Source organism: Eleutherodactylus coqui, chromosome 7, assembly GCF_035609145.1.
Source record: "Eleutherodactylus coqui strain aEleCoq1 chromosome 7, aEleCoq1.hap1, whole genome shotgun sequence".
NCBI classification, from domain to species: Eukaryota; Metazoa; Chordata; class Amphibia; order Anura; family Eleutherodactylidae; genus Eleutherodactylus; species Eleutherodactylus coqui.
In genome coordinates, this window is record NC_089843.1 from 194,614,044 (window position 1) to 194,627,775 (window position 13,732).

General features: G+C 41.8%; 1 protein-coding gene across 1 annotated transcript in view; it reads left to right on the forward strand.

Annotated features, from left to right (window-relative positions):
* Positions 1 to 13,732, forward strand: part of TBXA2R (thromboxane A2 receptor) — a 151,428-nt gene that overhangs the window by 66,934 nt on the left and 70,762 nt on the right. The gene's annotated exons all lie outside the window — the stretch shown is intronic.

Genomic DNA, 13,732 nt, shown 5'->3' on the forward strand with positions numbered 1-13,732 from the left:
GAGGGACGCATAGAACCCCGGCCAAGGCACCACTAGGCCTCTTCCAGGCAACGCTGGGACAGCGCTTACCTGCATAAGTGCTGTGGACGTGAAGTTGTCACACCTGACGCTACCATTCCTTCTCACCGCAGCTTGTACCCAGCGGTTAAATGAAGAACACACACGAACACACACACACGAACACACACACACGAACACACACACACGAACACACACACACGAACACACACACACACACACACACACACACACACACACACACACACACACACACACACACACACACACACACACACACACACACACACACACACACGTCACTGGGAATAGGCAATGACCGGTGAACTTTACTTAAAGCTTTGCAGAGTACACACCAATGCAGGAAAGAAAGAGACTGTGAGGTCAGGGAGGAGACACAGGATCACACCAGTTCTACAGGCCAAGTTATCTGTAAGGTACCGCTCCTGGAAATGGAACACTCCAGAGGAGGATGGGGGTAGGAACATTCCACAGACACTCACTCAGTACTTGTAGACAGCTCTGCACGGCGGACTCCTCATTTCACTCATTCTTCAGAGATAGTTCCTGGCATAAAGGACTCAGGATACCTCTCCTCTTCTACCATCACTTTACCACATGAGGGTTAAAGGTAGCCCCATGTGGCCGACACTCCACTCTCAACCCTAGTAGATGATGAAAGACTGACTCTCTACCACACCCCAATCACTCACATTTATAGGGTACAGACATCACGACTAGACCGATATTGATACTTTTCCAGATATATCCAAGCCACTTTCAGACATTAACCTCTTGCATGCTACCACCAGGGGAGGAGATGGTAGAGCCACCCGTGACAAGGCCTTTATCTACCCCACCATCTTCTCGACTGTGGGCCCGCTCCTCGGACGCTGCATTATCATACGACAAGAACACAGGAATGACGGTGCATGTTTGCGGTAATAGTCCTTCACCTGCAGTACATCCTATATAAGACTGCCTCTACAGGTGAATCACAGTATGGCAAGGACACCTGACACTTTTTTTTGAAAGAGACTTTTGCGAGGACTCAAAGTCTTGCTTTCAATGGAGGAAGCTATAGATCTGCTCAAAAGGACATAAGGTATGCTTTCTAAGGCTTATCTGAGGTTACACAAAATTGCTTCCAACAGTGCTACTGCCATGAAAGGCTTCCATCTTAGCAATCATGCTACAGAATTCAGAGATGTAAATCTAGGTGTAGACAACTCCGCAGTTACAGAGAAGTTTGGGCCTGAGGTGGGACTTGTTGAATGACTCCTTCGGCTTTCAGGTTAGTTGTTCAGACAAACCATTCACTAAATGTTGGGTCCTCTCAGTGGTAAAAAGCCTATATGACCCACTGGGATTTGTATCGTCCTTGACTATACAAGGAGAACTTCTACTAAGGCAGCTCTCACAGACTACTAATGACTGGGAGGCCACACTGCCCACTGACAGACAGCTTAAGTAGAAATCTTGGAAAAAAATCACTATATGCCTTGAATATGATTCACATATGGACAAAAGAAATCCATATATTCTCACATGCTTCTGCTGATGACATAGCAGCTGTCACCTATTTAAAGGTAATAAACTCTTGCAATAAAAGTCATGTTGGATTTTTGTTTGGAAAAGCTAAATGAGCTCCAAGCCTGAGTATACCATCACTATGCTTGAAACTTGTGGAACTGTGCTAGCTGTATACGGAAAAAGCTAGATGTCTATGTGAATGACACCAGATCCTACACAGACAGCAAGGTTGTTCTTGGCAACATATAGAACCTATCAAAACGCATCTATGTTTATGTCAGCAACCACGTAGAAAGGATTAGGAAGTCTTCTAAGCCAGAACAATGGCATTATGTTATACCCCATCTTGATCCAGCAGATCATGCCACCAGGCCAGCATCTGCTAGTACCATTGCAAATTCTTCTTGCCAGATCCAGAGTTCCTGCTGAATCAGACTGAAGAGGCTTCCACTGATGTCTCCAAAACCCTGACAATGATATTCAGAGATTTGTCCTGAAGTCAGTACTGTCACCACCAGATCCGAAGAGAGGTTTGGCTTGGGCTGTCATTGCTTTGAATGCTTCTCCAGGTGGATAAAGCTTACATGAACCATTGCAAAGTTAATCCACATTGTATAATGTTATTGTACAGAGAACACTAAAGCAGTCGTCATGGTTGGCACCCGTAACTGTAATATGCAATATACAGCAGTGTCTTTGACACAGAACTAAAATGATTGCGTGACAAGTGAGATATTCCCAAAACAACTCCATGGTCAACCTCAATCCAATAGTTAACAGTCATGGTGTACTAAGGGTCGGTGATCTTCTAAATAAGACCAAGTGGGAGGACCCAGAAAGAAATCCTCTCATCATTCTCAGGCATTATGTTACCACCTTGCTGATAGGGCATTATCATGAAAAGGTCAAGCACCAAGGTAAGCATGTAACCAAGAGTGCTTTAAGAGTTGCAGGTTTTGGGGTTTTAGGAGCAACATATAGATTTCCCACCCGATTCACCAATGTGTTCAATTTGAAAATCAAGGGAAAGATTCAAATAACAGCAAATGTCTTATTTCCACGCTTACAGAACAAAAACTGAGCCACCATTTACTTACACTGTTGTGGTTGTTTTGGGGCCATGGGAAGTCACTGCATGTAGAACCAGAGCTGCTTGCACAAATCTATAGATACTTCAATCTTTATCAAGGCTCTAAGGTGATATCTCGTCATCAGAGGACCAGTAAAGTTATTGAGGTCTGACTGTGGAACCAACTTCACAGGTGCTTGTCGAGAATTGCCAAAAAAAACTATAAACCAGTCCAGGTCTACTTAGCTGACAATGACTGCTCTTAGGTCTTTAACCCCCTTCATGCTTTTCACTTGGACAGTATATGGGAAAAGATAGCCATTGCTCATAAGATATTGGATTCTATGCTTATGGATTCAAATTCCTCAAGCCTTACCCACGAGTCTTTAACCACCTCCTTAGATATTGTTAACTCAACGCCTCTTGTTCCCATATCTATGGATCCAGAATCACCTGTCTTTCTCACTCCAGCAACTTTTCTTACTCAGACGTTGACACTGTCCTTAGTCATATATATCAAAACCATGGAAACATGTTCAAGATCTGGCTGTTTCTGGAATAGGTTGAAGAAAAGGTACCTCGCTATCCTTTAAGGATGGAGAAAAAGGCAGCATGTCACACTGAACTTGCAAGTAGGTGACTCTGTCCTTATGAAGGATCAGAAGGTGGAAAGGAACACGCAGCCCATGGTGCTCATCTCAAAGATCTTCCCTTAAGAAGATGGCAAAATACGTAAAGTGGGAGTAACAATCGCAAGGCAAGGTGACTCCAAGTCTTCCATCAGGCTTCCATCTGAAGTCATCTTGCTCTTACTTGTTGACAAGTAACTTGGCCCTGAAGGTACTTTCGGTCGACTTCTGTGTTCATCCCTGGATGAACCAGCAATCTCACCTTTTGCATTACACCTGGGGTGGAGACAGTTTTGCTTAGTGTGTCAGTCTTAAGGTGGGTTATCCATTGGATTATACCAAGAACAGTTAATTGGACTACTCCTTTCCATATGTTTAAATTATTATTGTTGCATTTTATAGTTTTATTTGTTGTTTAGCAGGTATCCTCATTTAACTTAAGAAAGACAATGCTCCTCAATGTCAAATTATATAGTAAAATCAGAGCATCTCAGACTGGAGTGTGCTGTCACAGCTAGTGTGCAGAACTATTCGTATCCAGTCTACTATATTCTTGTGCTTTGCTGCCACCTAGTGGTCATTGATATATTTATTTCATGAATATTTGTTAGTGTAAACTAACCATAATCCTTTTCTGCCTGTCACCCCTCCTGCTCCATGGCTGGTGCTATTTTGTTTTGTAAAGGACAGACATCACAGACATGGAGAGAGGATTTTCCTTTGACTCTATTGCCTTCACTATGCAAGGTACAATCAGACGTCCTAAAGTTCACTTTACATCCTTCTTTTAACTTTGATTTTAACTTGTCTTTCAAAAGAGAGTTTTATAAGGTAGCTACAGAAATACTTAACTTTAGGAAAACAAAGTTTGACCAGTTTAGAGATGCCCCAAACCTTATTGACTGGGAGAATGTCCTCAAAAATAAGCAAACTGGCGTAGTAATCGAAAGCAGAGGTTCATTATAAAAGGTACAGGATTTGGGTCATTATTACTAGTGGGGTACCACAGGGGCAGTATTGGAGGGGTCACTTTTAATAGTGGGGTACCACAGGGACAGTATTGGACAGGTCACTGTTACTAGTAGGGTACCACAGAGGGGGCAGTATTGGAGGGGGTCACCGTTACTAGTGGGGTACCACAGGGGCAGTATTGGAGAGGTCACTGTTACTAGTGAGGTACCACAGGGGCAATATTGGAGGGGTCACTGTTGCTAGTGGGGTACCACAGGGGTAGTATTGGAAGAGTCACTGTTACTAGTAGGGTACCACAGGGGGCAGTATTGGAGAGGTCACTATGACTAGTAGGGTACCACAAGGGGCAGTATTAGGCTCTATTCCTTTTATTATATTTATAAATATTGTGAACAGTATTGGGCTCCGGTACTCAAGACGGACATATCAGAGCTGGAGTGGCTACAAAGGGGGCAACTAAAGTAATTAATAGAATGGGCGGACTACAATACCCAGAGAGGTTATCAAAATTGGAGCTATTTAGTTTAGAAAAAAGACGGCTGAGGGGCAAGCTAATAACTATGTATAATATATCACGGGTCAAAACAGAAATCTTTCTCATAATCTATTTATACCCAGGACCGTAACAAGGGGGCGCTCTAATAACTATGTATAATATATCAGGGGTCAGTACAGAGATCTCTCCCATCATCTATTATACCCAGGACTGTAACAAGGGGATGCTCTAATAATTAAGTATAATATATCACCCGTCAATACAGAGATCTCTCCCATTATCTATTATACCATGGACTGTAATAAGAAAGTGTCCTAATAACTATACATAGATATCTCAGGGGTCAGTACAGAGATCTCTCCCATCATCTATTATACGCAGGACTGTAACAAGGGAATGCTCTAATAATTAAGTATAATATATCACCGGTCAATACAGAGATCTCTCCCATTATCTATTATACCGTGGACTGTAATAAGAAAGCGTCCTAATAACTATACATAGATATCTCAGGGGTCAGTACAGAGATCTCTCCAATCATCTATTATAACCAGGACTGTAACAAGGGGCTGTTCTGATAACTACGTATAGATATATCAAGGGTCAGTACAGAGATCTCTCCGATCATCTATTTATACCAGGACTGCAACAAGGGGGCACTCTAATAACTATGTATAGATATATCAGGGATCAGTATAGAGATATCTCCCATCATCTATTTATACCCAGGACCGTGACTGTAACAAGGGGGAGCTCTCTACATCTAGAGGAAAGAAGGTTTCTACACCAATGCAGAAGGGGGTTCTTTACAGTAAGAGCAGTGAGACTATGCAACACTCTCCTGAGGAGGTGGTGATGCTGATACGATCATAAAATGATAGAGTTGTAAGAGACCTCCAATGTCATCTGGTCCAACCCCCTGCTCAGTGCAGTATTCACTAAATCATCCCAGATTTGTCCAGCCTTTGTTTGAACACTCCCATTGAAGGAGAACCCACCACGTCCCGTGGCAACCACTCATTGATCACCCTCACTGTCAGAAACTTTTTTCTAATTTCTAATTTGTGTCTCCTCCGTTTCAGTTTCATCCCATTGCTTTTAGTCTTTCCTTGTGCAAATGAGAATAGGGATGATCCCTCTGCACTGTGACAACCCTTCAGATATTTGTAGACAGCTATTAAGTCTCCTCTCAGCCTTCTTTTTTGCAAGCTAAACATTCCCAGATCCTTTAACCGTTCTTCATAGGACAGGATTTGTAGACCGCTTACCATCTTGGTAACTCTTCTCTGAACCTGCTTCAGTTTGTCTATGTCTTTTTTAAAGTGGGGTGCCCAAAACTGGACACAGTATTCCAGATGAGGTCTGACTAAGGAAGAGTAGAGGGGAATAATTACCTCACATGATCTAGACTCTATGCTTCTCTTAGTACATCCCAGAATTGTGTTTGCCTTTTTTGGCTGCTGCATCACATTTCAGTCAATGATTTATTAGTATACCCAAGTCTTTTTCACATGTGCTGCTTAGCCCAATTCCTCCCATTCTGTATGTGCTTTTTTCATTTTTCTTGCCCAGATGTAGGACTTTGCATTTCTCCTTGTTAAATACCATTTTGTTTGTCGCCACCCACTGTTCAAGCTTTTCTAGATCTTTTTGAATACTCTCCCTCTCTTTCTTCCCTAGTGTTAGCTATCCCTCCTAGCTTTGTGTCGTCTGTAAATTTGATCAGTTTCCCATCAATTCCCTCCTCCAGATCATTTATAAAAATGTTGATTAACACTGGGCCTAGGACAGAGCCTTGTGGTACCCCACTTGATTCCTTCTTACACTTGGATGTGCAGCCATTTATGACCATTCTTTGAGTTCGATCACTCAGCTAGTTGTGAATCCACCTAACACTTGCCTTGTCAACCCCATATTTGGTCATTTTTTCAATAAGTATGGTATGAGATACTTTGTCAAATGCTTTACTAAAGTCAAGTTATACTATATCCACTGCATTTCCCTGATCAACCCAGTCAGTGATTCTGTCATAGAAGGAAATTAGATTAGTCTGGCATGACTTGTTTGTTATAAACCCATGCTGGCTCTGGTAATTACTCCATTTTTATCCAAGTACTTGCATACATGCTGTTTAATAATTTGTTCAAAGATCTATCCTGGTATAGAAGTCAGGCTTACAGGCCTGTAGTTTCCTGGATCCACCTTCTTACCTTTTTTGAAGATAGGGACAACATTTGACCTTTTCCAATCTTCTGGGACTTCTCCTGTTCTCCAGGAATTTTCAAAGATTATGGCGAGTGGCTCAGCAATTACCTCTGCTACTTACTTTATTATCCTAGGATCTAATTCATCTGGACCTTGAGACTTGAATTCATTTAAGTTAGCTATGTATTCCCTCACCACCTCTCTACTTAAAGATAGTCTGCATTCTTTGATTCCCTCAATAGCACAGGTAGGATCAATTCATGTTCCATCGACTTTCTGAGAGAAAACAGATACAAAATAGGAATTTAAAAGTTCGGCCTTCTCAACATCACTCTTAACCAATTCACTATTTTCATCTTGTATACTGGATAGATGAAAAAGGTTCGGCGCTCGTGCAGGAAAAAAACAATCCTCACTGACGACCAAAGTAACTGTCTTTACTGTTATAAAAGCTTTGTACAACGCGTTTTGTCGCTACAACTGCGACTTTCTCAAGTACTACATATATACATTTAATATCATCAATTTATACATACACTGAAGAACTTACATTCCCAAAGACCCCAATCACCTCCCATCCCAACGCTCCCAGAGAGGCAGAGTAACACTTCTGGGTGTCGTGACCGGGCGCGTGACGTCAAAACGTAAACTGAGACGCACATTCCATCCCAATCGAACGCACGTGACGCCAGCAGGTTCGCTGAGACGCACGTTGCGCTCCACTGGGGCGCATACGCCGTTTCTTAAGAGCGACGTGCCGGCACAATACTTATTGCACACCGGGGTATTAACGCAGCCTGTGTATGGAAAGCCTGCAAACGGACATACCATTCTAAAACGATAAACTCATTGTTAAAAACAAATATATTTACCAACCAGACTAGTCTTAATATTCATCTTCAAAACATTATGCTAACATGTTCCCCGTTTTTAGCTTTATAATATGTATACATAGAACTTTTTATATGGGTTAACAGAATCTACAGGCTTGCTCTCCTGCGAACACGTCAGGATAGTGGGAAACTGCTGGTGGAATCTATCCCTCTTATTTGATTTAATGCTATCCAGGACTGGGAGGTGTCAGTGGGGGGCTTGCCATAATAGGAAAGTACCCCCATAATGCCAGGTAAGTCCTATTATATTGGTTCTTTCTTTTATCCTTATGGCAATATGGTGTTAAAGCTGGAGCGCTATCCCTGATGTGTGGTTTCTTATTTTCATCTTGTAAGCATTCAATAGCATCTTTTGACTTTTCTTTTGCTTTTGACACACCCCCATAAGAGGTTCTGGACGCCTTTCTTGAGTGTACAATATTACATGTTATATCACTGATTGCTCGGAAGACTCAGTGATACGGGGATTATTCTGATTTTCAGATCAGAGTCGAGAGGAAATCTTTTCCCTTAAATGGGAAATATGGATTCTACCTCATTGGGTTTTTGCCTTTCTCTGGATCAACATTGGGGGGTAATAGGCTGAACTGGATGCACATACAGTATGTCTTTTTTCGACTTTACATACTATGTGCTACAATCTTCCTTTGTCTTTTTTTTTTAAACTCGTTTTTATTAGCATTTTTTAAAATATACATACCGTACACATACATGAGAGAAGTGCAGTCTTTGAGTACAATATTGCACTTCGTGCTCTTTTTTTCTCGTATGCAAATTATGTCTGCACTTTACTAATAGAACACGAAAACTATAATCTTTATGCAAAAGTTTTCCTCTCCACCCCCTAAATCACCCTTCACCCCCCCCCCCCCCCCCGAATTTTGATGAGTCCCAACCTTAACAGAAAATAACATTCAATTATTAATAGGATAATAGAGAATAAAATAAAGTAAAATAAAGCAAAACAAAACAAATGGTGGAAACCCCTGGAGACACCTCACAATCTTTTCTGTATCGTCATGGGACTTTATTGAGCCACAGGCCAGAATTTCAGCTCTTGGCTGGACTCAGTTCCTCCTCAAATGATCAACATCATCTGAGCTACGTTATTTTTAAGCTACCCAGGCGGCTTGCATCATCATGAATGTAGTACCAGGTCGTGTTGGTGAACTGTCTCATACATTCTATTATCTCATTATGATTTAGATATTTCTCTATAAAATCTTTCCATTTCTTAAAGAATTTTGGGGCTTGGGATTCTGCGCTCCCCTTTATCTCCACTCTTTCCATTTTCAAGAGGTATTTTAGCTGTTGCAGGATATCTGACACCGCCAGGGATTTAGATTGCAACCAACTATTCAGCAAGCACCATTTACTTATCAGAAGAATAGTATGTATCATGTTGGCATTTCTTATCTGATCAGGGAGAGCATGAAATATGTATATTTGTGGTGTTAACTGTAGAAACTGCCCCCCAATTTCATGTAGCAACGTTCCGGTCTTAGTCAAGTATCGTTTAATCTTAGGGCAGTGCCAGATACCGTGCAAGAAGTTGGATTTTGCTAAGGAGCATCTTGGACACTCCTGTAACCTAGCTGGGCCTCTAGGATTTTGGAGAATGTCAAATCCGTAAATTGCTCCGTATATAGTTTTAAAGTATGTCTCCCGCCACCTTTCCTTTGATATGGCTTTCCGCATGGCAATCCACCCCTTAATTATCTCCTGGGGTATCTCCGGGTCTTGGAGTTCTCATGCCCATTTTTTGAATAATAGAGAGCTGTTGCCTATCATCAACCCTACCCTAAATCTAGAGTACAGGACAGAGATTGATTGTTTTTGTGAGGAACTTCTCTTGAGAACGTCTATAGGGTTAAGTACCGCCTCTACTAGTCTAGCACGTAAGAAGATCCGCAGTTGTGCGTACGGTAGGAAGTGAGATGTGGGTAAATTATATGTATCACACATTTCTTTGAATGTCCTGTATCTGGGTTCCTCTTGATGAAGAAGATGCTAAACTTTTGTAATGCCTCTGCTACGCCACAACTCAAACGTTTTGTTGTCCCGCCATCCTTTAAGTTCTGGGTGACTCCATAATTTCATGTGTTTTGACATTTTAAACGATAGACCATAAGTTTTACGAGTTATTATCTAGGCCGTTATAGTGTCCCTTGTCATAGTAGAGTGTTTGCTTTCTGGCGGGAGATTGGTAAAACCTGTGTGTAATAGGGCATTTAGGGTCCATGGGTGTGGCAGTTTCTAGGTCATAATTCGAAAGGTCATTTGATCCCCCAACCAGTCTAGGGATTGTCTCATTAGGCTGGCCACATTATATTTGCGGATATCTGGAAAATTGAGTCCCCTTCTACACTTATGGAGCATAAGTTTTTGTAGAGCCATATGTCGGCATTTATGTGACCATATGAAGGTTGCGAATGTTGAGTGTAGCTTTCCCAGATCCACTTATTGTAGTAGGAGTGGTATGGTTTCGTCTCGTGTGGTAGGAGAGGTATACTCCCTTTGTCTTTTCAGAGAGCTTCTGGGTGTTGTGAAGTGCAGTTCCCGTTCTGCCATCTCCTGGTCAGTGTAAGTGAGACTGGTGCCATCCTTTTGGAATACCTTCAATATAGCCGGGGATATAGAGGTGCAAATTTTTGTTGCTTCTTATACAGTGCTGTGCAAATTGGTGAGAATGTCTTCCTCTTGTGTTGAACATGAATAAAAAAGAGAAAAACTGCTCACCACCTCACTCCTTAGGCATCCGCATCACAAGCAGCCCAACCAGACAGTCCACACCAGTGATCCATAAAAGATATGCTCAAAAGGAGAAATTGCTGTTCGTGTCTGATGATCAAATCCTTTATTAATTCAGTGTCATTATAAAAATCAGATAGAGAGTACGTGTTTCAGTCAACTATAGACCTTGACCACCTCACCTCTCTATCTGATTTTTATAATGACACTGAATTAATAAAGGATTTGATCTTCAGACACAAACAGCAATTTCTCCTCTTGCGTTGAACCTCTGAGGAGTAGTCTGTGAAAATCTAAGTTTTCTGCCCTTCGATCTCTAGCACGTTTTTGCGGCTCTTAAAGTTCCATAGGATTAGAGCTTTATCTGTGTGACATAGGTATTTCACTATTGTTGGTCTAGGCAGAATTGTCAGGTGCAGTCCGGTTGTTATGCCCCATTTGGTGCGCTCGTTCAACTTTACAATTATGGGATATCCCGATAACGTTAGGGATCGCGATTTTACACAGTTGACGTAAGTCCTTCTCTAAATAGGTTTCTGGGACCCCAATGATACGTAAGCTGTTTCGTCTACACCTGTTTTCTAAGTCCTTCAAACGGTCCCATAAATTTTTATTTTCACGCATTAACTTTTCTACGCATTTGGATGTGGAGTTGTGCTCTGAGGACAAGATTTTCATCTCATATTCTAGTTACCATGCTGTGCCACCGTATCTTGGAGTTTGCGTAATGAGCCAGCTACCGTAATTGCCAAAGTCTCTTGAATGTCAGGAGAGATTAATTTTGATGTCTCTATTGTCAAAGTCTTGTAATCCATGACTCTTGTTTCTCCCATTATGGGGTTGTCGTGGTCAGATGTGTAGAAGGGACTGCTGATGAGGCCTCCTCTTTAGGTGCTGTCACCTTATCTGGTATTAACTTTATAGCTGCTTTTGCATTAAGTTCGATTTGCTTGTCTTTAGTACAACTCATCTTAACGACGAAGTTCTCCATACAGTGAAGTGATCGTGTATGAATATATATTTATATATATATATATATATATATATATATATATATATATATATTACTGCTCAACCAGTAGATAGGTCTTAGAAATTGTGATACGAGTCCAGCTTTAAGGAGTTGTCCCGCTTCCACCACTACCTGTCAGCCCAAATGTTGTAAAAAAAAATGGGTCCTGCAATTTACAGCTAGCTGATTAGAGATTGATTACTCTTCCTCCTTCTCATTTCCCTTGCCTGATAGTTTCCCTGTCCACAAGGGGGGGGGGGGGTATGTGCTCCTCCACGGCTCAGCCCCTTTTCTTTAACTCCCCAAGTGTACTTTCCCTATGTAGGGTGCCGCTGTGAGGTTGTCCACCGGGGTGAAAATTCAGTGGGGAAGCACTGATAGTCTCCGGAGCTGTCACTGACAGGTCCGCTCTCTCGTCCCACCCTGTGTGTCTTGGCCGGCGGCAATGACCAGCTGCAGTGCAGCTGGTATGCTTAGCTCCACTGTCCTCACTCACACCGCAGCCCGGTATGAGCCGAGGGATGTGGAGAAGGCAGTAGCTGTGGGATGGTGAGTTACCAGAGCAGAGTTAACGGAGCTGGTCTTCCCTGCTGCTGAGTCCCTGATACCGGAACCGGAAGTCCGCCCTTTCTTTGTCTTTAAATGGGCAACGGGCAGCCTACTCTTAGGCATGACACTCACCTATCACATATCTAAACTTCAGTTAATTAGTTAACTTCAGTTAATTATTGACAATTATTAAAAACACATCTCCAGTCTTTCTAAATTCCCTACCTCATCAGTTGGCAGGATTGCAACAGCTAAAATGCTTATTCTACCCAACATCATCTTCAATTTATGCAACATTCCCATTCATTTTCCCCTCTCATTTGGCCCATATTCAGAAATTGATTATGTCTTTCATCTGACAGAATTAACACCTGTGAGTAGCGGCCAAAACACTAGACGCTAGAATTGAAGAAGGTGGTTAGGGTTGCCTAAAGACTGTTTCCCAATATAGAGCTGCCATTCCCGATCAATGCAGATTTTGGTGGTTGCCAAATGTTGACAAACAATGGGTCTGTATGGAGTTTGACATTGTAGGCCTTCTAGGTGTTTCTTCTTTGGCCACCCAAAGAACTTCTTGTTTAGGGTGAGACCCTACTGTGTGGCTGAATGCACACAGCCAAGCCTTGCCAACCATACAATTTGGCTGATAAATCATGTAGCCATTCTTCACTGCATGCAAGTCTAATTTGATTGCATGAATTAAGTTACATTGTGTGATTTCACCCTAATGGAGTCAAGAACATAGCAAAAGAAAAGTTAACGGTGAAATAACATGATGAGGTTAAAGTCATATAGTCAAACTTCATCCCCATGCAGTGTCGAATAGCCATACAATTGACTAAGTTGGCAGCTGCATCATCATGTGGTTTCGCCCAAGATTTTTAATAGTGAAATTTTAAATTTATTTAACTTATAAAGTACACACCATTGTAACTTGTATGTACTTGTGCAGTACATGTAAATACTCCCTTTGACACATCATTTAGTGGTATCTATTGTAATTTAACATTGATTGCAACACACTAGCGGAGACATTTCCTTATGTCATTCTCACAATCCCTCAGTAAGGCTACATTCACGCAGGTGAGCACGATATTCGGCTGATATATTCGGCCTGATATTGTGCTTGCTGATTTTCACAGCAAAGTGCTTTTGATTTTATCACATTGCTTCTGATAAAATTGCAATCCGTGAAACGCGCATGTGAAAACATTGCAACTGTTTCCCATAGACTCCAATGGGAAACATTGCATTGGGTTTGCACATTGCACGGCACGTGAGTGCCATGCAATATCTTTGAAAGTCCCATTGAAAACAATAGGTGAGGCATTCTGAGGTAATGCCCAAAACCCGAGCAAGAATATTGTTCATGTCTCTTACAATCTGAGAATATGTTCACACAGGACATAAATGCTACAGATATCATGTGCAAAATTTTTGCATAGAAAATATGCAGCATTTACAGTACAAGCCATCCCAAGTGGGTGGGATTTAACAAATCCACGTGGTACTGAAAACATCAGTGCAGATGCCGTGGCAGAATTGACATACGCTGCACATTTTCAGTCACCAAAAGGTTAATGGTTTCAGCACATCTGTGGCAAA